Source organism: Notothenia rossii (assembly GCF_949606895.1).
Source record: "Notothenia rossii genome assembly, chromosome: 11".
Classification (NCBI taxonomy): domain Eukaryota; kingdom Metazoa; phylum Chordata; class Actinopteri; order Perciformes; family Nototheniidae; genus Notothenia; species Notothenia rossii.
Genome location: NC_136910.1, coordinates 48,558,054 through 48,584,814, shown reverse-complemented (window position 1 = coordinate 48,584,814; position 26,761 = coordinate 48,558,054). Strand labels below are relative to the sequence as shown.

Sequence of the window (26,761 nt, the reverse complement as noted above, 5' to 3'; positions counted from 1 at the left end):
AATCAGAGCAGACTGGGCTCTGGTTTCAGACAGAGGGTGAAAAGAGGTGCTGCAGCACAGGCAGTATGAGAACATTGAAGCATGTGAACATGTCATAGAGGCATAACAACAAATATGAAACTGAAAATGACCATAAAAGGACGCTTTAAAGACTAAAAACTTGTTAAAATACCCTTTTGAATCAAGAAGTGGGTCAGCAGCAGAAATTCCTTCAACATAATGAATTACAACAACGCTATAAACTGAACACACACATTGCTCATCAATATCAACATGAGCAGGTCTGAAATACACACAAACACTAGCTCAGAAACCTTTGTTGTCCTTGATATCTGGATGTAGTTGCACTAAAAGCCCATTACGATCACCCAACGGGAAGAGACAAGGCTATATGCAGGAAACACGATAGAACATTCGGGGGCTCTCCTGCCCTCGGTGAAGGCTGAAAATGTCAGACTCCTTACAGTGGAGCTTCGCCCACACGGTGAGTTTGGCAGGCGTTCATAGCGGAGCACACTCCGCCACGAGCTGCGCTGTCTGCCTGTCTGATCTCAGAGGAAAGCTCCTGCCGTTTGTTTCCCTGTGTGTCAGTGTTTGTACGCCCACCTCTGAGTTCATTCATCAGCCGTTAGTGTAACACGACTGACCCGCGCAATGAGATGTTTCCAATGCCCCGAAGAGGAAACACTGCGTGATGTACTTTGAACCTCTCTTCACCTATGTCACGGGAAGAGTTATTATTTAGCTGTTATTCTCAAGTGGTTTAATTACGCTGAATAGCCGAAAGATATGCCTGCCCTTTTTGAATGACTTTTATACATCTCTCATGTGTAGCAATGTATCAGTCGAAAATGTTGTTGGTTGTTGTGAACCATTTATTGCATTTTATCTAACAAACAGATTTTTTTTTGTCAGGCTGTTTCCTATCCCCACCCCTTCATTGTCTGATTTCTTATCTTCTTCGTATGTTTGCTAAAGTAAATCAACACGGTTCAACCTTCAAAGTTATTCCCATTATTTTCTTAAATCTAACTTTTGAAAATATCAAGATTTCCACCTCAGCTGAGTTCCTGTGACATTTTGCTAAATGAAATATTTCCCAGTGGATCGCCTAGAAACGTCTTGTCTGCGTGTCTTTAAAAAAACATGGTGGGATATGGCACAGGATATAAACCGATACAGTTTTCAGAAAATCTAAACCATAAGTCCAGGTCGCATATTGTGATCGATCCGACTTTTAACTAGAAGAGCTCTATCAGCTAGGGCTGCTCAATTAATCGTATTTTAATCGCAGTAACGATTTTGGCTTGCAACGATTATGAAAACAACATATATTTTTTTTTTCAATAAATGGATGTTTTCAAAGTAAATGGATAATCGTTTTTTAATAATCGTGATATCAATTATTGACCCAAATAATCGAGGTTATGATTTTTGCCATAATCCAACAGCCCTACCATCAGCCCTGTGTTTCAGGTCTGCTCCGAGGTTTAGGCCCCCGCTAAAGCCTTCCAACAAGTTTCATTCAAAATCAGCTCAGTAGTTCTTACACAACCCAAATCAAACAAACAAACCAAAAATAACATCTCTGGGAGAGGTACCGGTAATTAACAATAAAAGCAACCCATAACAAGATGTTGTTCTTTTTGGAGAAAATAGCTGTTATGCAGTCGTTCTTGTAATAACCCAGAGTAGATTAGCAAAAGGCTTTATGGCAAACGTTTCATTACCTGATACCGAAGCTTGTCTAACTTAATAACTCCAAGAGTTGGTGTATGATAAAGGTGTCACATTATCCACACTTATGAATATTCTAAAATTATAAAACTGGCATATGAAAAAAAGGAATGTGAACAAAGTCTTGTTAGCTTTCTCAAGACTCTTTGAGATCTAAATATGAGTGACTCAATCCTGACACATTGCAGCTTTTGAAGCCATTGTGTTCACAGTAAACTCCTTTTATGATTTTCTTCTTCTTCACTATGAAGTGATCGTGATATTTACTGTATTTCGGATCAGAGCCTCGCTCCACCTGCATCCCTCCTCCTCTCCCCCATGGCCCCACCGCCGATGCTTCATGAACCAGTTCTCTGCGTTCATTTATCAGCAAGATTTTGTTAATGAGTGTTGGTGATTTTTGTGAGTGAGTGTGTGTGTGTGTGTGTGTGTGTGTGTGTGTGTGTGTGTGTGTGTGTGTGTGTGCGTGCGTGCGTGTGTGTGCGTGCGCGTGCGTGCGTGTGTGTGTGCGCGCGCGTGCGTGCGTGTGTGTGTGCGTGTGCGTGCGTGTGTGTGTGTGTGTGTGTGTGTCTGAGTAATGAGCTGACCACAAATAGCTGTAAATGAAAAAATCTTGCAGCACTTTTTACAAATCCATTCTTTAGAAGCTTGTGTGAGGCAGAATCCATGTTCCTCTGTTACTCCCCTATCACCTCTATGCTTCTATCTCCCCTTTTTGGTTTTACGTTACATCAATCCTTTCTTTCCATTAGAGCTGCACGTCCAATCTTGGCAGTTTCACTTTATTTACAATCAACGAGTTGAGATAACTGGAACCTTGCAATACATATCACAGGTTGTACAAATAACATTTGTCTGTATCTGAATCAGATTTCACTTTTCCAGGCTCTCATTCTGTCCATTTCCCTTTCTTTCCCTGACTAACAAATTGTGCATTAAGTTCCTATGCAGTTCATCTCACTCTAATGTTCGGCCTGTACACAGTTACATCTTGATTTATTATTATCTATCTACTATACCTAATACCTAATTAACAACATAACAATTGTACCACGACATATTTCCAGAGGGGAGGTCTTGGACAAAACATAGACTCGGTGGCTTGCTGTGAATTTGGGGAGTATTTGTGTGTAATCCCTTGGCAAACAGGACTTCAAATGTTATGATGAATAATACATAACGAATTAACATTTCATAAAGTATGTAGGAGACGAGTTTCACTCAGTGTTTATCACGAAGCCACAAGGCAGATACGATCTTAATGGACAGTGTTTACCTCAGATAAACACTCAATGTGTAGCTTCACACTTATTTTTTTCATTTAACAGGGCCAAGCCACATGTTTGAGAATGTAGAAAATTATGAAAAAGTTAATCATTTGATTACATTAGATAAAGGTTTGTCAGTCCGTAACAAAAGCCAACAGAATGACTAAGACGTGAGATAGAGTAGAATGAAAAAAAACACACACAAATAACAGTTGAGTGAACACATTATCCAACCTAGACAATCATAAATGCTAATGGTCTGAATTGTTCATCAGCTCAAAGCACAATCTACACGTCTCAACTCCAAATAGGAGGAGGAGAGGAGACACAACAGCATGGGGAACATGACTAAAAGGCCAACAACATAGGGCTGCTCGATTATGGCAAAGATCATAATCTCGATGATTTGGGTCAATAATTGATATCACGATTATTAAAAACGATTATCCATTTACTTTGAAAATATCCATTTATTGAAAAAAAAAATGTGAGCAGTATGTTTTTAACAGTTGATTACCCTGAACTTTAAGTATAATTCAACTGAAAAACCAATAATAAAAAAAAAGATTTATTTTATTTTATTTCGATTATGTTGTTTTCATAATCGTTGCAAGCCAAAATCGTAATAGCGATTAAAATACGATTAATTGAGCAGCCCTACAACAACAGCAGTTTTCTTGAAGACAACGACCACAAGGACATAAGAAAAAGCAGCAGCAACACACCAATATAACTATAGCAGTCCAACATCTGAGTTATTCAACAAAAAATCTGTACTTAATTTTTTGCCAATTTTAGCTGAAATATTCAAGAATTCCACTGATTTGCTCCAAATGTTTAATAGAAACACTAATTAGTCGTGTTGCTACAAGACTTACAAAGATGGCATTGTTTCCCAGGTCTAAAGAAACCCCGGGGCAGCTGATGAGGACACACAAACAAAGCGTTGAGGAAATAGACAAAGTGTACACAAGGATGTAAACAAACATCATATTTACTCTGTTATTACAGAGTCATATTCCATAGGCTTCCTCCAACCCCTCAGAGCTCACAGTACTGTTGTTCTATTGTTAGCGTGGCGAACCGACACAAATCTGATTCTAACAGTGAGACAGACTCAGGAGCTTTGTACTGAGCCACAAATAATCATGTAGACCTGACAAAAGCCAAAGATAAAAAGACTTAAATACAAAGGCACAGAATTTAAAAGCAAAACTGCAATACACATGTGGAAATGAAAATCAATGTCAGGATGCTGTTTATAATGAATGTTATTTGCGCCCTAATATAATTGGCACCACATTTTGCACACACTGAATTAATGAATGAATGAATGAATCAGTCACACATTTGAATTCACTCATATATGCCGAAACAAACTGTCTAGCACAAGTGTCAGAATAGCAGGTTGATGACTAATGAACCATGCCATTAAAAAAAACATATTGCTATGAGATAAACAAGAGTGGGTGATTAGATGGAAATGTTAGCTGTTATATGAGTTGTTGTTGTTGTTGTTGTTGTTGTTGTTGTTGTTGTTGTAATTGTAGATGTGTGAATGATTATATAATTTGAGAATGTGGTATTAGTGTTCAGGAACATTATTATTAGAACATATTAGATTGTCCTTGTTGATCGAATTGCCATAGTCCGTTCCCCTTGATCAAGTTTCAATAAACCTTTATTGAGTTGTAAAACATAAGCTCAGTTTCCATCACTCTCCTTGTTTTCCTGTCCTTCCACTTCACTCGCTGCAGCCTTCTTGCTTTTGGCTTCCTCCCACATTCACTATGGTTTTCTATGAAAGGAAGTATGGACTCGGGGATAAGGAAGATATCACACACTCTCTGTCCCTGAGGTGCTCCGTACTCTGGGTCTCCTCTGACTGAAGTCATTGGCCCAACACTGGAGATGTGAACTTATTGTAGTGACAGCTCCTGTCACTCTAAGTGGAGACTTCTTTTCACAGCTCAACATGCGTCTCATCTTCTGCACACCATACTTGATAGGTGCTTGTAGAAAAACTTATTATTATTAATACTTATATACTAATTCTACCCGACTGCTACTAATACTACTACTACTACTACTACTACTACTACTACTACTTGTTTGTTTGTTTGTAGCCTTTATTTAACCAGGTGAAAGCCCCTTGAGATCAAAATATCTATTTTTCAAGGGTGACCTGCAGGACATTAGTTACACATGAAACATAAAAACAACAGAACAGCAATAAGGATGACATACAACATAATGTACAGGGTACAGTTTACAAACTCTATTTACAGTGACAGGTACCATGAGTATCAAACAGCATGTCACCCAGCCGAGTTCTAAAGTTATGCAGGGGAAACAAAGTGCTCACTTTTAAACATGTTTGCAGACTGTTCCAAGTTAGTGGAGCTGCACAACTAAAAGCTTTCTTCCCTAAGACAGTCCTAGCACTTGGCACATTTTACTTACTACTACTACTACTACTACTACTACTACTACTACTACTACTACTACTACTACCACTACCACTACCGCTACCACTACTGCTACTACTACTACTACTACTATTACTACTACTAGTAAACAGCATTTTCCTTTACTTATTTGATTTCATTTTTCTGACCTAAATGACATTGGCTTGGTGTATTTGATCATATTACTTTATTTAGTTCCCTTACTAATAATTGTCCTTGTTTGTTTGAATACATTGTTTTAAATGTGTGGTTCAGCTAACAAGCAGCTCTACTGCAATGGAATGCTGTAGTTTTGGAAGTACTGTCTGTGTATTATTTGTAGTATATGAGCTTTACCAAGATCTTCTCTGACATCTGATTTGTGCTGCACAAAATGTATATAATGACAACTGAAGCTCATCGAGTTATTACTTTATTCATCTTAGTGAAGAACACCATCTACTAAAACCTACTCTAATTATTTCTCTGACTGATGTCTTAACTGTTAACTAAAAAACAACACATTGGTTTGTGAAAGTAGAATGTTCAAAGCTGTTGTTTTCACTGTCAATCATCATTAATTGCACAGAGAGGGAGGGGGTAAGGCAGAAGGGGGGGGGAAATGTAAAACAGAAAGAAGTAAAAATGTCTTCATTATCCTGACAAGCATCTACAATCCATCTCTACAGAGACATAGTAGAGTAGGTCGTACGTTGCCGGGACTGACACGGCCTATTCTGGCTCTAATATGCTGAATACTGGTGGACCGTCAGAGAGTACACGATAAAAAAGGTGTGTGTGTGTGTGTGTGTGTGTGTGTGTGTGTGTGTGTGTGTGTGTGTGTGTGTGTGTGTGTGTGTGTGTGTGTGTGTGTGTGTGTGTGTGTGAGAGCTTAAACAGGAAACTAATTCATATAATACTTAAAAAAATAGAGGAAGACAAATCACTTTCCAACACACACACGCGCATGCAAACCGAAACTAAAAATAGCTGCAGAGACGCCACAGTATGTTAGTGTTAGCACTAACAGGGAGGGAGATGGATCACAGTAATGAACCCTCATGGGTTTAAACAAAAGACCCACTTCCACCACAAAACACGGAAAGATTCTCAAGCAAACTAACACGCATATAAAACAGGAGCAGACACAAAATCTATGGTACCAAAGCTACCATACACAACTGCTTAGTTTCAATATGCGTTCTTCTGCACTTACCTGAGCTGTTTTGAGTGCATCCCAATATCAAGTATTGCAAAACTCTGTGCCTGTGACTCTCAAAAAGTAGAGTGTGAACACTTGACACTTGTCACACTCAACAGCTTTGAGGGATGTAACAGAAGTTGCGAGACCAGTCGAGACAGTTGTTGCTCCGGTCAACACAGCATTATACAAATAAATATATATGTGATTTTAACTATATTAAAATACATATACTTCTATATTGGAGTTGAAAAGAAGGCATCAGTAATTTGCAGTAAGACTTGCTAGCACAAATGACAACATTGCTAGCTAGATAGATAGATAGATAGATAGATAGATAGATAGATAGATAGATAGATAGATAGATAGATAGATAGATAGATAGATAGATAGATAGATTCTTCTTTCCCACTTGGCTCTACTACTCTTTTCCCTTAACTCCTACCTCTAACTGTAGAAAAAGTGCATCAGGAAAGGAACTGAAAGATCAACGCCCTTCACAAATATTACCCTACTACAGTCAGTAAGAAATGGGTCACCTCACTCTGACCTGTGAACTTTATTACTTTCACCAGACACTGTTTAGTGGTGTCTGAGAAGTTATATATCAATCATTGAACAATATGCCTTAGTATCGCTCACAGAGTTACTGGTAATATTGATATTTCTAAAAGTTTGTGTAATCATCTGTTTTGTGAAATGCGGCTGATGAATTCATAATTTTGTAGATTGTTTTATCTGGTCACAAAGTTGTCAATACTTGATGAATGCTTTGTTGGGGTTTTGTATGTGCCTGGTACATTTGAAAATGTGGCATAACTTACAGTAATTACAGTAAGTCATCAGAGAGATAACAGAACAATGTTAAGTATCTCAAACCATTTGTGCATTCAATTAACTGAGTTAAAGAGATGGTAAATTATAAATGGAGTGTGATCATTTGACCACTCAGGAAAATGAAGAATGTTTCCAGAGCACGCCTTTGCCGAGCAAGATGAAGTCATGGCCTTGAGAATAAAATCAATGGAGTCCGGCAGGCTGTGGGAGTTGCTCCAGTATTGATTGATCGATGGCGTGAGTGTGTGAGTGCGTTGCGGCTGCACTAACGCACAGTGACACTAAAGGGCTGCACTCGTACAAAAGTCACAACATTCAAGTGATTCATGCAGCATTTAAATACACATCGTTGAAAGGCTGAATTGAATAGACTTGACCCTCTTTTCAGTGGTTGTTTTTCAGTTTATGATAAAAATCGAACGCTTGTAAAGAGAGAGTTAAGAGTGCCTTTTGAAGCTCTTCAGATCGAACAAAAAAGACTGTTTGCCTAGGATTTAAATAGTAAGATATCAGATGAGCTTTCATGAAAGTTAATAAACTGCCGAGCGTTGTAATGAGAGGTTTATGAAGATGTTTGATCAAGTTGTTTGCTTCAATCCTCACACTAATCCCACAGAGCAGTGTGTGTACAGTATAGACTGAACACTCATGTAATCCTGCCAAGACAAAGCCTTCCAGAGAGAAACTTCAGACTGCGCTGAATAAACTCTAGGGCGGTACCAAATGTAGGTTTCACATTAGAAGCTTCTCACATTTTATGATGTAATCAACCAGAAAATAAAATGTTTTTTTAGTATTGTGTTGAATAAATGTAATGTTTGGTGCTTTTAGCTGGCTGCTCGACAGCCTTGTTAATAGAGGTATGTGCAGTCCTTTGTGTGCAGCAAGGGAGAGCAAACTGTTCTTTGACCACAGAGGAAATGATGTGTTTAAAAGACTTAGCAACATATAATATACTGGAGAGTAACGAAAATAAAAAATAAATGTCTAATAGATTTAAATTTGTTCCCTTTCATGCTACAATGCAACCACTGGAATCTAATTGTATAAATATTATAATATTAATATTGTAGCTTAATCCTATCTGCAACCACAGAAATACCTCTTTAACACAATGAAGACATAGAAATAAAATAAAAAGCTATGCAGCAATAGAATACAATGTTGCTTTTATAAGTGTTGAGTCTTTAAACTATTGGAATGCTAGATTATAGTGACTGGAAACAAACACAACTTAAAGTAAATCTAACACTGGCCTAACTCAATAGATCAGTCTAACATGTCTTGGTGCTAGCAGCGCCTTGCCCTCAAAGGGCTGCTCATCTGAACCTGCCTGCTCTTGTTCTTAACATATAAAACAAAGAGATGCAGATGATGTGATTTGTTGAGACGATTATATATTCCACCAAAATCCCTCTGTCCATCGTGAAAGAATAATGAGTTGTCTGCTCCTCTATCCCGGTGCTAAAACAGAGCATCTGAAATATTTATAGCCTCTGTCAGGCCACTGCTTCCGCAACCCATTACAATCAAAGCCTGCTTTTCCTTTTTATAAATACATCTTGATATCTAACTGCGTGCCAATCAAGTCACGCACACACACAAACACACACTTACGGTACTGTTTGCAGATGTTTGCGCATTAACTATGATAAGAAGGTTTATATTCTCTCAAGACACAAAGATAAAGCTATACAATGCACATACAAGTACATACAGTCACACACTAAGAGGGTAAGAAAAGAGGCACTTCCATTACTACTGCAAACGCACACTGTTAAGGCTGTACAAAGGCGTGGAATCAAATGCGAGATGCAGAGACAAACAAAGTATCAAAATAAAGTGTTTTAATGTAAACAGGTCATAACACACTGAATACATAAAGCAACAAAACAAACACTCAATAAACTGTCTAACGATAACTCTATGGACAATGACAAATGAACTTAACGCTGGAATGCTTGGAACACACAAGACAATCTGGCAACGAGACAGGGGAAGACGAGAACTTTATATACTAGACAGACAACACCAGGTGAAGACAATTAGACAATCACAACAGCGGGAAAACAGACAAGGCAGGAAACGTACTTTAGACACATGAGGGTAGACAAGACTATCAAAAATAAAACAGGAAACTATCTAAACACATAACATGAAACCTAAACTAGGGAACAATCTTAGCAGAGCCGTCTACGCATAACACACACATTGTACACATGTCAATTCCATGATTCTAATTACATGACTTGTACTGTCTCTTGAAGAGGGCTTCCATGCATAAAATGTGATACACGATTTAAAAAACAGAAAACGAAAAAGAAAAAAGTTTGTTTCAGCAAACTTCAAAATACTGAAAGACGCCATTAAAAGAAAGTGACCTTGGAACTGAAAGCAGCTATGGAGATTTTCAGAAATCCTCGCCTCCCTTGTTGCCTGAAAGAAACACTGTACCATCCGCCTCTAAGATACATAATTCATGTTTATTCCATTTCACTTTCTAGTCCAAACCCAACTTCATAATCTACTATTTATTGAGAGTAATCCCACCAGATGTCAGATGAACAAAACACATGGAAAGAAATACACCTTTGACCAGGTGGAATGGGCAATGGCGTTTCCACCGTAACTCTGCCTGGTTCTGCTTCGCTATGATTCCCAGGTCTATTTTTCTTTACAACGTCTGCGTATTTCTGCCAAGAGCAAAGAAAAAGGTGACACAGGAGAGAGGGATAGACAGCTAGGGTCAATAAAAGACAAATCTGACAGAGGGTGAGGCGGCCCTGAACTCCACTCAGGCACTTCTTCATTTGCTCAGCTACACATCATACCGACTCATTTCATGTCATTACTCTTTCCTCTCTCTCTCTCACTACCCCTCCCTCTTGGTGATTTTGCAACTTCTCTCTCTTCTCATAACCTTTTCAATAATGATGAGCACATCAGAAATAATACTGGCAAAGCATGCTGGGTATAGCTGTCCCTAAGTAAGAGTCTGTTCTTTGACGTCATCAATCTGTGCATTTAAAAGTCAAGTTCGCTGACAGGAAAACTGATATCTGGAAATGCATTTAATAACACTCTGGAGGTTTGGGGATCCAGATATTAGCTACAGAAAATACGAGGAGTGCACAAGATGCTCAAACTGAAATCTGGGGAGATGAGTGTCGGGTGTTAGTTATTGTATCGCAAGATCCAATATGAAACTGCTTTAGTTATTTATGTGTCCTCAGGGCACTCACAGCAAAAGGCCATGAACTCGTAAGAGAGATCGGCATCTTGACATTTCTAGTAGGCACGGGAAAATACAAGAATTTCATGTCCGAACGATATCGCCAAAATAACTGCAATGTTACCCCAAAACATTTTAAGATAAAATGCTTGAAACTCTTGCAATAAAACCTATGATAACCGAATCACATGACTTGACATTTGGGTGAGAAATTATAATAAGTGAACGTTGGTTTTCAAGACAGAGATAGTCAAAAATAAGGCAAAAATAAATAAATAAATAAAGGTTACATTTTGATTATTTACACAAGGCTTTTAAATTATTCTTCAAGTCCCTCATGAGTATTTTTACGATTATCCCAATAATAGATCACAACTGACTAAATGTGAGTGTTGTTAATGCAATACACAATTATTTCATTCACATTGTCCAATCTTTATTCTGAAATTGGATTTTCAGAATAAAGATTGGACAATGTGACTGAAATGTAAGTGCCAATTACAGCACGAAAGAAACAAATCAGCATGTCATTTTGAAAAAAAATTGTGAGGATTATTTTTTAACCAGGTGCTTGTGTGCCACATTATAATTTTTTCTGGATCAATGTGATGAGAGGTTTGGGGCGTATTGGCCAAAGCCACATAAACCGTGCTCGGAGCAAATCTGTTAGTGATTGCCACATCAACTTCAAGAGGTTGGCGCTATAAAACAATCATCACATTAATTGAGTTTAGCTTGTTTCCAGGCAACCAACAGAGAGACCGGCCATTAACAGCTGCTTCACATCTGTTAATGGTATTTGTGCTAAGCTAACTAGCTGAAGAGCTTGACCTTAGAATGAATGGGCAGAAAGGAAAATGGTGCTGTATTGACTCTCCACCAAGGAGTATAAGCGTATTTATAATGGTAAATTATTGCTATAAGATTGAGAAAAGTGGCCTTTTAAATGGATTAGAGTCAATTATGAAAGGAAAAGAAAGGGTAAACTAATGGTACATTAAAGGTGGTGTAGGTAAGTTTGAGAAACCAGCTCGAGATACACTTTTTGTTATATTCCATGGAATGCTCTTAACATCCTGATAGCAATGAATATCTGAAGTGTTTTGATAAAAAATCCATTAAAAAATGTAATCTGTGGAAGCCGTAGTACTGTAAAAAGCATGACCAATCATCTGAGCCGGCCCGGCTAAAGTAACTGGATGGCCTACCTGCCTGTCAGCCTTCCATCTGTGCACACACTTATCTCGTGCCCTCATTGGTCATGTGCACGTTTGTGTGTGTTGGAGGGGGGGCTCTGTAAGGAAGTGGCAGATATGTTCCGGCTGTGTATTTTCAAATCCTAGCGCACTCGAGCTGGTTTCTCCAAAATTACCTACCCCACCTTTAAGGCACAGAAAAGGGAAGAAGCTAAAAAATGAAGGAGATAAGGAATAAGGGGATAGATACAGAAGCAAGGGAGCCACTATGTCTGAAGGTCATGTGTGCATAACTGATGGGAAGCACTCAACTGCACCTGGCCAATGACTGCTCTACCTCCCATAAGGCCGATACACAATCACTATGACAGGAGGGAGGCGGGAGGAAGAGTGATGGATAGGAAGCAGGAGGGAGGCAGGAAGGACATAAACAGAGAGGGTGGGATGGGGGGTGAGATGGTGTAAAAAAGAATAAAGGAAGGCGTAAAGGACATAAAGGGTAATGAGAGAATGAATCGGCAAAAGACGGAAACTGAGAGGGGGAGGAGCTGAGAGTAGGAAAGAAGGGAAGAGTAAGGCCAGGTAAAAGGACGGTTGGATAAAAATTGGCCGCATGTTGAAACAGATGAAATGCTGTTTACATGGCGAAAGGGTTTCTGTCCACACTGGCATTTTCAGGTTGTTTTTGTAACTTTAAAGCAAACAAAGTGGCTTACAGCTTACACGTTTTCCTTCACATGGATGCTTTTAAGTGCTTTGTGGGTCAAGCCCTTAGTGTGCAAATGCATTAGTGGGGACATGACTTTTACAGTGATATAGAGAAGTAGGTGTAAGTGAGAAAGATGAAGGGAGGAGGGTTGAAATACAGCTGTGAGAGAAGTAATATATCAAAGCAACCTATGTGTGTGTGGTGGGAGAGACATGTCTTAGAGCAATGAATCCCAACTGGGAGATGTTCTTTTTTCTTGACCCCCCCCCCCACCAGAAGAGCTAGAGGTCATGGTCAGATACAAGGCGGAGCGTGGGGATGCAGGGTGTGGAAGCAAGGTCAGTGATAAGAGGAGTCTAAGGTAGGTTTGCTACACCAACTGTCTACTCCAGTACAAACTATATATGAGTCAACACATTCCCTAGTGTTAATGGAGTGGTGTGGGAATGAGTCCTAAACCTCATATTGAAGTCAATGGTTTTTGGTTAGCTTCCTGAAATGAGGTCTGTGGTAAACACAAGGGATTGTCACGTTTAGTTCTTCGACATAAATGACTTTAGGTAATACATACGTAAGTAAATATGCCACTGGTGAATGTCTGAAGCTTCTATGTGTCATGAAATATTGGTTGCTAGCAAGTGAATAAATGAGAATAGACGTCATTATGCGAGTCCCACTTTGGCTTAGCGGTGGTGGTGATGTAAAGTCATGTTAGCACAATGTAGTTTGTTATAGCCTAACTTTAGCTTTTGACTTCTGGTGACTGCATTTATGCTTTAATAATCATACAAGGCTCGTTAATATGTGGAGATTATCCTGCTGAACAAAACGTGTAGGTATCAGAAACGTTTGTTTACCACAGAGCTTTTTTTCCATGATATTCTAAAATCCAATGGATATATCCAATTGGCTTTTAGTTGAGGAAGCCCTTTGGTTGCTAACTTTGGCCTACAAAAATGCATCCCTGCACCACTCTATATCTGTCATGCAAAGACTAAACCCTTTAAATATAAGTAGCTTGTGGATCAACAGCCACACCAGATATGTACACAAATTCACACACGCTTGAATTCACGCAAACATGAGGAACAAAAGCTTCTCAGTGCTGCTGTCTCAGCAGATGACACACTGTTGTAACACTGCTTGTTTTAGCGTTGTCAGTTTATCACTTCCCCCCCATCCATCTGTCATCTGTTCATTTGGAGGTGATCGCAGGCCAAGACTGAGGTCGCTGACATTACCTTTGGGCTTTGATGGCTCAGGATATTTGACTGCACGTTGGTGGCAACATGTTCATAATACTTTATGTATCCTGCACATGTGTCTTATTCATTATTCCTTTGGTGGTTTAATTCCTATAGAAGCTTAAGCACAACATTTGAAGGTTTTAGCATTTCATTTGGTTTATATGAATACATTCAAGACTAAAAATGTGTGTAGCACAATAACAGAGATATGAATAGAGCAAACTGGCATCTCATTTAAGCTCAGTGAGCAACCTGTTGAATATTTAATTTTTGATCAAATGTTCATTACTGATGTCCCTGCAATCCTGTATGAAGCGGCATCAAATCCAAGATTAATCCTGCTTCTAGAAGAGCGTTGTTCAAACATACATATGTAAATGTTACTATGTCAAACCCATGAGACCTGAAAGAGTACTATGGTGCACTGGCTGATTCATACATATCTCTACATGGTTCCGTAAAGGCACTTCTAAGGCTTGTTTCATTCCTCATAAACCTTTCTTTTGGATTGATGTGTTAAAAAACAAATATCTAGCAAATAAAGAAAGCCATGTTTAAAAAAGGTAACTTAGAATGCTTTTCTGACCTATAGCCAACACTTATAAGCCAACCAGTAACTGTTAACCAACTTCATCAGTGCCTTGCATGAACGGGATGTCTGGGTACTGTAGGTTAGCGCCAGGTTAGCACAACTTCAGCTTAGGCTCATTTTAGGTGGGCTGACCTTTAAGGTGGTCCAGCTATTATTATCTATCTTGGAAGCTTGAGTTTTTCTTAGTTGTTCGTCAGAATTTCTTTTGTCGGCTAAAGGTTAAATGTTATGTTTTAACATTCCCACTATGCAAACTACAAGAAAATGTGATATTCAAACCTAGAACCTAGAGGAAAAGAAACAATTGTGCAGGGGCAATACAATGAACATCTAATAGCAAATGAAATACAGCACATAAACAAACAAAGCCTCAACATGACAAACAAAACCACAAGATTAGCTACTTGCAAATGAGTTAACCACAAAACTCACCAGGGAAGTCACAATAAGGGCAGTATGACTCAGTAGTTGAAGTTAGATGTCAGAGTATTTATGATGAAGGACTGGGAGGGGGAGATAGATGGGCTGAGAGGCGTGGGGGGCTGGGGGGGGGGGGGGGGGCAGGAGCTGGTGCTGCTGCCCTATCGAGACGTTGACTGACTACCAAATCACCCGTGTCATGAATCAGGACTGTGGATTGCTCCGGAACTGACACATCCTAACTCACACACACACAGTGACACACACACACAGCCTGAACCTGTATGTGAACGCACGTGCACTAAAGTCATCCTGATACACGTTTCAATACCTGTTGGCTATATTCATGCATCTCATGCACTGCGACATGCATCGTCATCCTCAGCCATGCTGCCAACAGGCGGTTGCAGAAGCTGAACATATGCTCCTCACTGCAGGAAGACTCCAGCAAACACAGGGATCAGCTCACTGCTCCCAGAATGCAGTGCACACAACAGACGCTAACAACCGGAGTTACGCACACAGTGTATTCTAAATGTTTCATACCAACACAAGTTTTCACTCAGCCCTGAAAAAGCTGACTTCATTTTTGGGTGGGGGGGGGGCTTCAACATCATTTACACTCATGGTCAGATTCATTACTTGGGACGGATACACAATGAGGGAAGAGTGACGGACGTCCAACTATGAGGTGTGATAAAAATGATATTGGAGCATTTCATATATTTTAAATAATTTATTTAACATCTTCGGATAGTCGTTTGTTTAATCATAGTCTTTTGTTATGCTCATCACTTGCAGTTTAACACATCCAGACATACAAACAGTAAGAAAAACAGATACAAGCTTTCATTATAATTATATGCAAATGTACTTAATTGCTTTGATGATATTTTTCTGACCTTCCCTAATGCAGTTAAGAGATTTGATTGGGATTACAATGGGAGCAGAGGCAACAAGGCATGCTCAGTAAGAAATGATGACTACATAGGGAATGTAAATGAGGAAAGAAAGAGATGGAAGCTGAGAGGGCATATTTATATACCATAAGTAATGTGAAATATCTGTGTTTATATCTTTGTGTATGTCAGTGCGTATAAGTGGCAGCTGCATGTTGTGCTCGTGTGTGTCAGCGACAGCGGGTCTTCACTAATCCCCCCGTGGGTGTCGAGTCATGCCAGTGAGCCTAATGCTGCAAGAGGGACGGGGGGCAGAGGCGCTGATGGAGGATGAAGGAGGAGAATGCGTTGAGGACAAACACTAAGTTGAACTAGAAGACAAGATGGCAGGAGGGCACGGCTACCTCCAGCCGTAAAGGTGAGCTCACAAATACTGCTAGGACTACAGCGTCTAAAAATAACAAAGATACAGTCAAATATTAATAATAGAAGCGCAGAGCTCTGTTTTGCTGTCCTTAAGGTTGGGCCATTTGAAGAAGCTCAAATTGTAGAGATGAACATTGAAGCGTTCACAAAATATTTACACAATAAGCAGTTTGATGAATAATCATCCGTAATGTGGATTTAGTGACTAAGAAATGAAAAGAACAGTCTGGTTAATTTTGAAAAGTACTTTTATGCCGCATTTAAAACCAGTAATCAGTAACACTTATCATATTAGGATATCTAACATCTAAGATGGTATCTAGTGTTTAATCACAATATTCATACATTACTCAGTCCGACCTTAAGACACTAAGAATAAGCCTTAAATGGTTCCCTTTTTTCATTAGAGAAAATACTGTTATATAAGTTATACTCAGAGTGACATTACATTAAAATGTATATTATATTAAGAATCCACATCACATCCAGAACCACACAAATGGCAAATCCTCTCAACATGCCACCATAACAGAATAATGGTATTATCCTCAGCCACAAATTGCTGGTCTGATAGATTTCACGGCATGGTGACCACTCCCCGAAGCCGGTCGATAGAGACAGGTCCTTATGATTCAGCATTCTATGCAGGTTCACAAGAGCTAACGGGACAAACTCCTCATACCAGGGTCAGGACTGCCAATTGAACACAGCAGCAAGGGGCTCGTCCCCTGAGCCCAGCTAACTACAAGTTTCAATAGATAAGAGAAGGGATTAACAGAGAGCGTGAAGGAGAGTGAAGGAGAGAAGGTAAAGGGTTCTTGAATGCTAAATATATCCTGCTTTGAACTCATTAACGTATAAAAAGACGATGACAGTGACACAGAAGCAGACACATTGTGAGACTATTGAATCGAACCAGAGTGTAAGGGGGTTAACAAGTTGCTCAAAGCAAGTCAACAATACAGTAAGAAGGCATAAATACTACGAAAAAAGTATTTTTCTTTGAACGGATGAAAAGACCCAAAAAAGAGCATACTGTTCCTTGAGTTCAAAGCACAACAAATTCACTAAAATGCATTATCAGGCGTTGTTCAATCGACAGGCTGGTGAAGAAGGATGCAAAGTGGGAAGCAGCATGTCTATGACACATGATGTCTAAGAGAGAACTCACTGAGCTCCTTCCAAAGCTCATGCTATAATAAACCGTATACACCAGGGAGAGCTAAAAATATGGGCTAGACAAGCTGACACACTGCATTTGCAGAAAGCTGCACTTCATACGGAGCTCCATCAGTCTTCGTCATTCACGAGATGCTGATGCTTGTTGTCAGTGCTGTGAAACTAACACGTGATACACATTTACACTGTCTACAAAAAGGGATGGCAGATTGTAGGAATATTCAAGGTGGAAATGTTACAGGGGTTATCTTAACAGGCAGTATTTATCATGGAATGTGGATAGAAACCCATCTTTTACCACATCATAAGCAAAAATAATATGATATTAGAAATGATTTATTATCAACTACATGCGATATAAAATGTCCCAGTTGCTGATCTTGCTAACCCATGCTTGCAAATTCACTAACGGGATATGAAAATTGGAACTTCAACAAGATTGAATAGGAAAAAGATTGTTTAAAAATCCTTGATGAGTATGCTCCATGTCCACTTGCAACAAAAGAGCTGAAGGTGTTAAGAAGTTATAAACTGTTTACTTAGCTTTAGGCCAATATCTGCTGGTTAACTAAAATATCATAACAATTGCAAATACATATTCACTCCTGTATTATAATCAATACATATTTAACTCAGACAGTGCAGTAGTGTTGGCACATGTTAATTAAGAGTGCAGTTCATATTTACAATTCAATAAAAAGTAGGCATACTTTTACTAAAACACGCTCTAAGACCTAGAATTGCTTATATTTCTCAGTTCGTTTGTAGAATTTCAAAAAAGATAAACACACATTCTGGAGTTCAACCGTCCTTGTAAATATGTCTGTCCCTTTTCAAACCTGTGTTTCCAGTTGTCTTTAACATCTAGTAGCAATATCTATCTGCTGTTCTTGATCTTTTAGCCGGCTAAGACGGAGAACAAGCTTCCACCTTTCTTAAGAGGTCATTCTAATGCATGCCGTTTGTTCTTATTTAAAATATGTCATGGGACAAAGAGATTCCAGAATTTGTAACGCAGAGGTTTTGCACTTAGTGCCAGATTTAAATATCCAGAGACTGATGTGGGAGCCGAGGTAAAGATACCTTGCTCTATTTAGATTCCAGAGTTGTTTTCTCTTTTGTTCCCGAAGGGGATGTAGATTATAGAGTAATCAATCACTTCCGACTTACTGCCTGCTTCAGCGAGCTTGGTGACTTGAATTGTGATGAAGGAGCCTCAACTTGCTAACACATATAGGATCAAGGGCGTGTTATTAACATGTATGCTATGTGCATATTTGAGAGTGAATGTGTTGTCCTCTCACCTTGGCTTTCCCCACGGGACCAGCTGGTGCAGAGCCAGCAACCCCCCCTGTCACCCTGTCACCCTGCCAGTTGGTCATCCCGCCTTAAAACGGATGAGTCAGACTCTCTGCGTCATTACTATACAACCAGGCCACCATCCAAACATATTTGAGCTTGTATAGGTTTGAATGAGTCACAGATGCGAGACAGTGTGAAAATTCAACTGTGTGTGTTAGGGGGAGAGAGGATATATAAATTCAAGACAACACATGCAATCCATCCAACAAGTCAGGCTTTGCATGTGTGACCTTCTGGCACACAGAAACACAAAGTGAAATACTCAGTGATATAGTAAGCATTATCATGCTACTGTTGCATATCTGCTTTAAATTAAAAAGGAGCTTGTAGAAGCTATCCACGAGTAAACAGATAACTGGATGTCAAGCCAAAGTTGCAGGAAAGACACAAAACTCTGTAATATCCTTTTTTACGGCCATATTATTCTTTTTTGTGTTTACCCTTTCCTGTAGTGTGATCAAATAACATCCACAAAGTTCCCTCCAGAGGGAGTATCTCTCCCACACACTCCCCCTCTGCCTGTAACGCCTGGATGGGATGTCCCTCAACATAATTACATCACAATGTAACACTCGCACTTCTATTGGCTACAATCTAACACATTGTAGGTGATAGGCTAAAGGGCGGGACCTCTCGAAGGCCCCGTCCACACGGAGACGATATCAGTTGAATCCGCAAACGTTCTCTATCGAGGTGCCCAGTACGTCGACCGCGGTCGACCGGCAATGGTGGTAGATCCCGAGTCATTCATAAATTAAAAAAAATCCAGCTCCGTTAAAATAGACAAAACAGGTTTTGATCCCTCCTCCCTTGGCCTCCCTGCCACTTAATTCAGGAGTTGACTTGATTGACAGAAAAAGCGACCTATTGCTTTCCAGTCTGTTAACCCAGAATGCAAAGCGATACAAAATCAGTCAAGTGCCGGGAGAGACAAACAACAAAATGAGTGCGGGAACGAGCAAAAAGCTAAAGACATACCACTTCCACACAGAATGGGAGGGAGAATCTTTTTTTGTGATGTCACATTCAAAGGTTATTTGCCTTATTTGTAAAGCAAGCGTCGCTCTGCCAAAGAAAGGTAACGTGGAGAGGCATTATCGGAGTGTTCACAAGGCATATGACAGCGACTTCCCTCCGAGTAGCGAGTTGAGAAAGAGAAAGGTCATGTATTATTGCTACACAAACATTATCTCTTGGTCTTAGTGTCGCCAACTCGTTTCTAACATGCAAAAAGACAAACAAATGCGTCTTTGGTCGGTGTATTTTCTATCTTTCCAATCCAGAAGAGATCTCTCTCTCCCCCGTCTGTTTGCAAGGGGGCGGGGCAGTTTACACACACGCATCTGCTACATGCAGCAACACACGGAGGAGATGGTGGAGAGGAGCGCTCCAAGGTGTGGTTACATGTTACCCGTCTTGAGGTGGACAATGCTCGTCACCAAAAGTGTTTAGCATGTAAGGGCGGTAACACGAGCAATTTGTCTAAACATTTAGCAAAAGTGCACCACATTCAGACGGAGGAATGCACCGGGTTCGGCTGTCTTTCTAGTAGCTCTGTAGCCCCATCCACGAGTAACGTTTCCACGTCAGGTGTTATGTATGCTAGCAGCAACACACGGAGTTAACTACATTATACAAACATGGGTTAATGATTAGACTTAGTAACTGAGTTATTTATTTTGTTAAAGTTTCAGCTATTCTGTTTCCAGTTCTGTCATAAGATTATTTAATAAGATTTGTTAAAACATTGTTGTTTCTTTTGATGTGAAATATTATTTATTTAATTCAAATAAAAAGCAATGTTAATTTTGTTCACAATTTGTTAAGTTAATTTAATAATATATGTATTTTTGAATCAAGTATTCATCTTTATTGTCTTCATTGTTAGTTTCCACATGCCTAAAACAACCTCAAACTAAATCTAAAAGTTGATGGCTAAATAAGAGCGTTTGAGAAATTGTGCAAGGCACACAGTAGTAGTCTGAATAGTCGATTAATCGTTTCATTAATCTATAGATTAATCGATAATCAAATTAGTCGTTTGTTGCAGCCCTATTGTAGTTATCCCATGTAAAAATAAAACGTGTTATTCAGCAACCCTTGCAATTTGGGATTTTATTTTTAGTTGGTAGACCTCGGTAAGCTGGTCATTTCAAAAGTAGCTCACCTGCCAAAAAAGTGTGGGCACCCCTGGTATAGACGGTTCGTCCACACGAGGCCGAAACAGGAATGCGGGTTCGGAGCCCGAATCCGATACCCTTTGATAACGGCTCCCAAAGTGGGTAGGTCTGGAGACGAAACGCTTGCGGCTCCGTGTGTACGCCCTATACGATCATTCCCTGAAAACGATGACGCCATAGCCCGCCTCTCCCCACCTCTCCTGCTCACCCCCGCATCATTGCTGATGCATTTCGCCAACAACAATAACAACAACAATGGCGGATCACAGGGTTGCGTTTGTGCTCCAGACGCTACTGAACATGCTACAGATTGTAGTGCAACATCTACAGCTCCTCTACCTCAACCATCAGCAACAATAATAATAATAATAATAATAATAATAATAATAATAATAATAATGTTCGCTGCTTTTGGTGTATTTACAGGCCCGGAATATGTACTACAACGTCTCCAGCGTTTTCAAGCTTTTTTGTGTGGACGGACACGTTTATTGAGCCGATTCCGTGTGAACGGAAGACTTTTTTGAAAACGACTGAGGTTCGTTTTCATCTCCGTTTCGTCTCCGTGTGGACGGGGCCTAAGTGTCAGTGCCAGCTATCAAATCAGAACAGACAGGGCTCTGGTTTCAGACAGAGGGTGAAAACAGGTGATGCAGAACAGGCAGTATGAGAAAAATAAAGAGCTTTTTGAACATTAAAGCATGTGAACATGTCACAGTAGTGGCACTAAAATGTGCATAAGTCCTTTCGGCATTTATTTTAGAAAACAGAGCAACTGAACGGGTTGAAATCATGATGATTATTTCCACTGAGTGCCTCAGCAGAATTATCTTTCCATCTGTTCCTGTGTTGCTGCTAACGGGATATCATCTAAATGCATGAAAACATTGTATGACTCACAGGCTGTTCTGGCAAAACAGTATTAACATTTATTTATATGCCATTATACACAAAACCCATTTCAACAACTAAATGCTGATATTACAACGCTGAAAAGCAAGGGAAAAGGAAATTAGGCAGAAGACAAACTCACTATGATTTGTTTCTCCTGTGCTGTACGATGTTTAATGTGTTAAACTCATCCCCTGCCAACTATCGCACATTTTCAGATTTTCAACAGCTATCAATGTTGGATCAATTGTCCACGGTCAATATAATCATTGCATTAGGGAAGAGCTTTAAGAGGGGATGGAGGGATGGATCCGGGGGCAAGAAGGTGGAATGATTAGACCGGGAAAAGGGCTTTCCGCTGAGAAAATCTCCAAGTTAATGAGGCTGAATATGCGCAGCAGGCAGTAAATTAATATTTGGTTTGGTGTGGTGCATGTGCAACACATTATTACCAGTCAATAACTGCACTCTGCCACACACAGAGACACACACAGAGACACACACAGAGACACACACACACACACACACACACACACACACACACACACACACACACACACACACACACACACACACACACACACACACACACACACACACACACACACACACACACACACACACACACACACACACACAGGTAATAGGAAGCCGACTGTTTTATGGTGGTCATGCACTAATGCGGCTACATATTTTCCTACTTTTGAAATGTGACAAACCGATTGACTTCTTCTCTATGATACGTGAAATTCATTTCAGACATTTAAAAGCTAGAATAATGGTCAAATGTATAATTCTTTCCTGGTTTTTGATTTCACTTTGCCCAGGCTGACACATTAGTACGTGTCACTGACATGCCTTTAAGTCATTTTTGAATCCTGGGTATAAGCAGATAATTGACAGGCTTTTGAGAGGAGCCTTACAGAATACGGACTCTCCGTTGACAGGGCTGGGTTTAGTTCTCTTCTCATGTAACTACTTGTATGCATATATGTATTTGTAGTTGACCTTGGATAGTCATTATTGAACTTGGGGATGGTGAAACCATTTTGCACATGGTTTGCTCCCCTTCTATTATGTCCAGCTTCTATTCTTGTTCATCAGCAGATTGCTCAGTATTGACTGTGTGAGCTGAGCAAACTAGAAGCTGACAGGACAGACTCTGTCAATAGCTCTAAACAGGATTTTCACACACACTTCATTGTTACAGCTTCCACTCATGGCATGGCATACTGTTGGGGCCTTACGAACATTCAGCATGATTCATTACATTAATATGAAAATAATGTCTACTAATTTGTGTGCTACATTTTTGTTTTCCATGCTAGCAATGCAGAGATGGTTAGGGTGACTTTACACCAACCACTGCATACAAAGTACACACCGAGGCTTGGGTTCGCATCCTGGGTCCATTTGGTTACAAAATCAGCTTAACCAAGTACTTTGATGTCTCAGTATTTTGAGAAAAATATACTAATATTAGTCAAATGTAAGAAAGGTCTATTAGAAAGGGTTGGATTGAAGGAAATGTCCAAAGGTAAAAGTTCTGCCATGTTTTCTTCATCACTTCTCTGTTAACTTAGTCCTGAAGCGTCTCTGACCTTACATATTCTAAATTCTTGTATATAGTTTTGAAAATGTGATTATTTACTTCAACACATAAACATATAAATGTCAAAAACAATGTACCAAGAAGCATTTTTAGTTCAAATAAAAATAAATAACAGTGCTCTTTCTCTGCCTCTACCATTACAAATCAGGAGGAATAGGTGTGGTAAACACGAGGCATGAAGACAACAAGGCATTTAATGAGACAAGATAAAGGAGGGAGACAAAAAGATAGAAGAGCGAGCTGGAGGAGAAGGTAAATCACAGGAGAGAAAGATGGCGGGAGGTAGAAAAAAAGACACTGTGAAGAGCAGGGATAGGCACGGAAAGATAGCTGACGGAGAAAAGGGTTCAGGGCATGGCGGAGGAACAAACACTCACTTCCTTTTTTTTTCTTTCTATTTAGAGTTTAAAATTGAATTAGCGATGAAGTATTTATACAAGTGCAGTGTGCATTTTCCAACTCAATGCATCTGTACAGCAGAGGAGGATAGTTCAGCACTGATGAGTCTTCTTCTTTTTTTTCTACATACATGTCATGGGCATGATGATATATTCACAACCAGAAACACACAACATCAGATCAATAACAGTGAGAGAGAGAAGGTATGGCAGAGGGATGACGAGGAGAAACACTCAGTTTGGGTTTGCTTCTCGCTGTCTCCCCTTGCTGTGTTCCCCGTCTGGCTGCCATCAATGAGTGCTGATGTAAGCTCACTCGGATCAGGAGGTGTCAAATGATATCTGTGAATGAATGGCAGTTGGTTTTGGCAGGGACACTTAGAACCCTCTGATGTTAGTTTTTTTTTAGTATTATTAATTTCAGATGGTTTTTTTATGTCCCTCATGTGAGCAACCCATTTGGGCACTTTCTCTCTACCTCATGGCCGCGTCCCTTTTTGGGGGTGAATATATATATATAATACAAATCCTTAGGTATTCGTAAATCAAATCAAAACATCAAAAATAGAAGAGATTTTTTTGTATCTATATTGAGCCCAATATGATGGTCAGTCAGGCAAACGATGACACCGTGTGATTGGAGAGCGTTGATATATTGCGCAATAGGGGATCGATTTCATTTCAACGGTGGCCATGTAGCTAACACTAAAACTGGGATTGCCTTGTGCTTTATGTTTTAATGCAGCTTCTACATTCATTACCTCAACTTTGAACATATCAGCTGATTACTTTGACGATTGGCGTTAACCTCATTAGTATCATAATGAAGCTGTGATGAGGTGTTTCCCACAGACATACAGTATTGCCCTTTGTTAACACTGTAAGTCCTCTCTGTGGATGGACCAAAGGCACATACCCTCCTTTTAGTGTTCTATTTTTCTAAGTGAGAGTAAAGAAAAATGTAATTCTGGATCATGTTTGTGGTTTAACGTGAAAAACACTGCACAGCAGCTTTTAGACATGACATTAATAAGTATGCTTTATATGAATGATTTGCTAAGGTGATGTGCACACAGATGATTAACTCAAACTGGACTAGAGGATATGACTGTATGAACTATATACTATATTTCACAACTCGAAAACCATTACTGTTATAAGAAAGTATTCCTCTTTAACCCATCACTTTGATTTCAACAGGATGTGTGTGTGTGTGTGTGTGTGTGTGTGTGTGTGTGTGTGTGTGTGTGTGTGTGTGTGTGTGTGTGTGTATGTGTGTGTGTGTGTGTGTGTGTGTTTCCATCAGCATAGATTGGTTGCTGAGTGATGGGTCTAAAGAGGAAGAAGCCATTACATCTGACACCACACAGCAATCCCAGTGACACATGACACCTTCTTCATCGTGCAGATTAACACACACATACATAACCACACCTAGTCAAAACCAATTAAATTACCGACACACACGCATGGCTCAAAGGGTGAAATAAAGGTGACAGTGCTTCGTCAAAGAACACTTATAGTTCCAGTGCAGCAATTAACATTTTTCAATTGTATCTCACTTTTCAATCCCGGAACGTCATATTAAAGGTCCCACGTCATGCTTCTCCGGTTATTACCCGTCCCCTTGTGTGTTATGTAGCTTTTTATTAATGTAAACGGTGTGCAGAGTCACAAACCCTCAAAGTACACCCTGTAGCGAGTCAAACTCTAACACAGAAAATACCTGTCTATGCTGCCCCAGAATGCCTCGTTGGAGATTTTTATTTTTCAATTTTTTTCTTCCTGAGTATAATGACGTAACCATACCGAGGTCCAAATGGACCAATCCGTGGAGCTCCTCACACACACACACTCACTCAGCCTTATCTTTTTTCAGCCACGCTACTCCGCGGAGTTTCGCCGGGACACACCTTATCTTTTCTCAGCCTCGGCTCTGTGGATCTCCCCTCACAGTTCGCCACACACTCACGTGTGTGTGCTCAGGCTGAGTTCCTCGGTGTCTCGCTGTCTCACAGACCCCACGCAGCAACCAGGAAACCACACCAGTAATCCAGCTCACACTGTCCGCAACGTCCAACCAACACGGCACCCAGACCCCACGCAGCATTCTCATCTGTTTGCCATTACTGGTGTCCTTTTCTGGTTGCTAACAAACGCCATTGCAGACACATCAGAGCATAGTGGGCTCATAGGGAGGGGGGGGGGCAGGAGCTCCAACAAGCCGTTTAGGACAGAGAGTGAATACACATACTAGAGATGCTGTACGAGAAAACTAATGTGATTTTGTAACATTGTAATTACATTACATGTTACTTGTTAGACGCTTTTATCCAAAGCGACTTACATACTCAATACTGTGGACAATCCCCACAGGAGCAATTTGGGGTGAAGTGTCTTGCCCAGGGACACAACGACACGCTGACTGCAGTGGGGTTTAAACCTGTGCTCTCCTGATCCGAACACCAACGCACTAGTACACTGCGCCACATGCCTCCCATCATACCTAAATCTATTCTAGTATACCTCAACAATGGAATTATGATCAGTAGAAATGGCCATGACATGGGACCTTTAACTGCAACACGGGTGACGTCACATGAACGGGAATGTAATGATCTCTCCTAAAGACAATGGATGACCTTTTAGGAACCCCCCGACAGATCTCTGACTTGCACCCTTGCTTTGTACTGATTGCCTTTGTAGGAAGGCTAACACAAAGTCATATTAAGCCTCCAACAAATAAACGTGGTTGTAATAAGAAGCCTTCAAGAAAAAACATTTTGTCATAAGGGATAAAAAAACCCATAACCATGGGTTGAAATAAGGCTAAAGCTTGGGGTATAATAATATGCATGATTAGATTTGAAGAAAGTTGACAAAATCCACACTAATTTCACACGGTCTCAACTCAAGCAAAACAATATA

The 26,761-nt window shown here is 39.9% G+C and overlaps 1 protein-coding gene across 9 annotated transcripts in view; it reads right to left on the bottom strand.

The window, feature by feature from the left end:
• ank1b (ankyrin 1, erythrocytic b) overlaps nucleotides 1–26,761 on the bottom strand; it is an 80,412-nt gene that overhangs the window by 44,446 nt on the left and 9,205 nt on the right. The window lies entirely within an intron of this gene.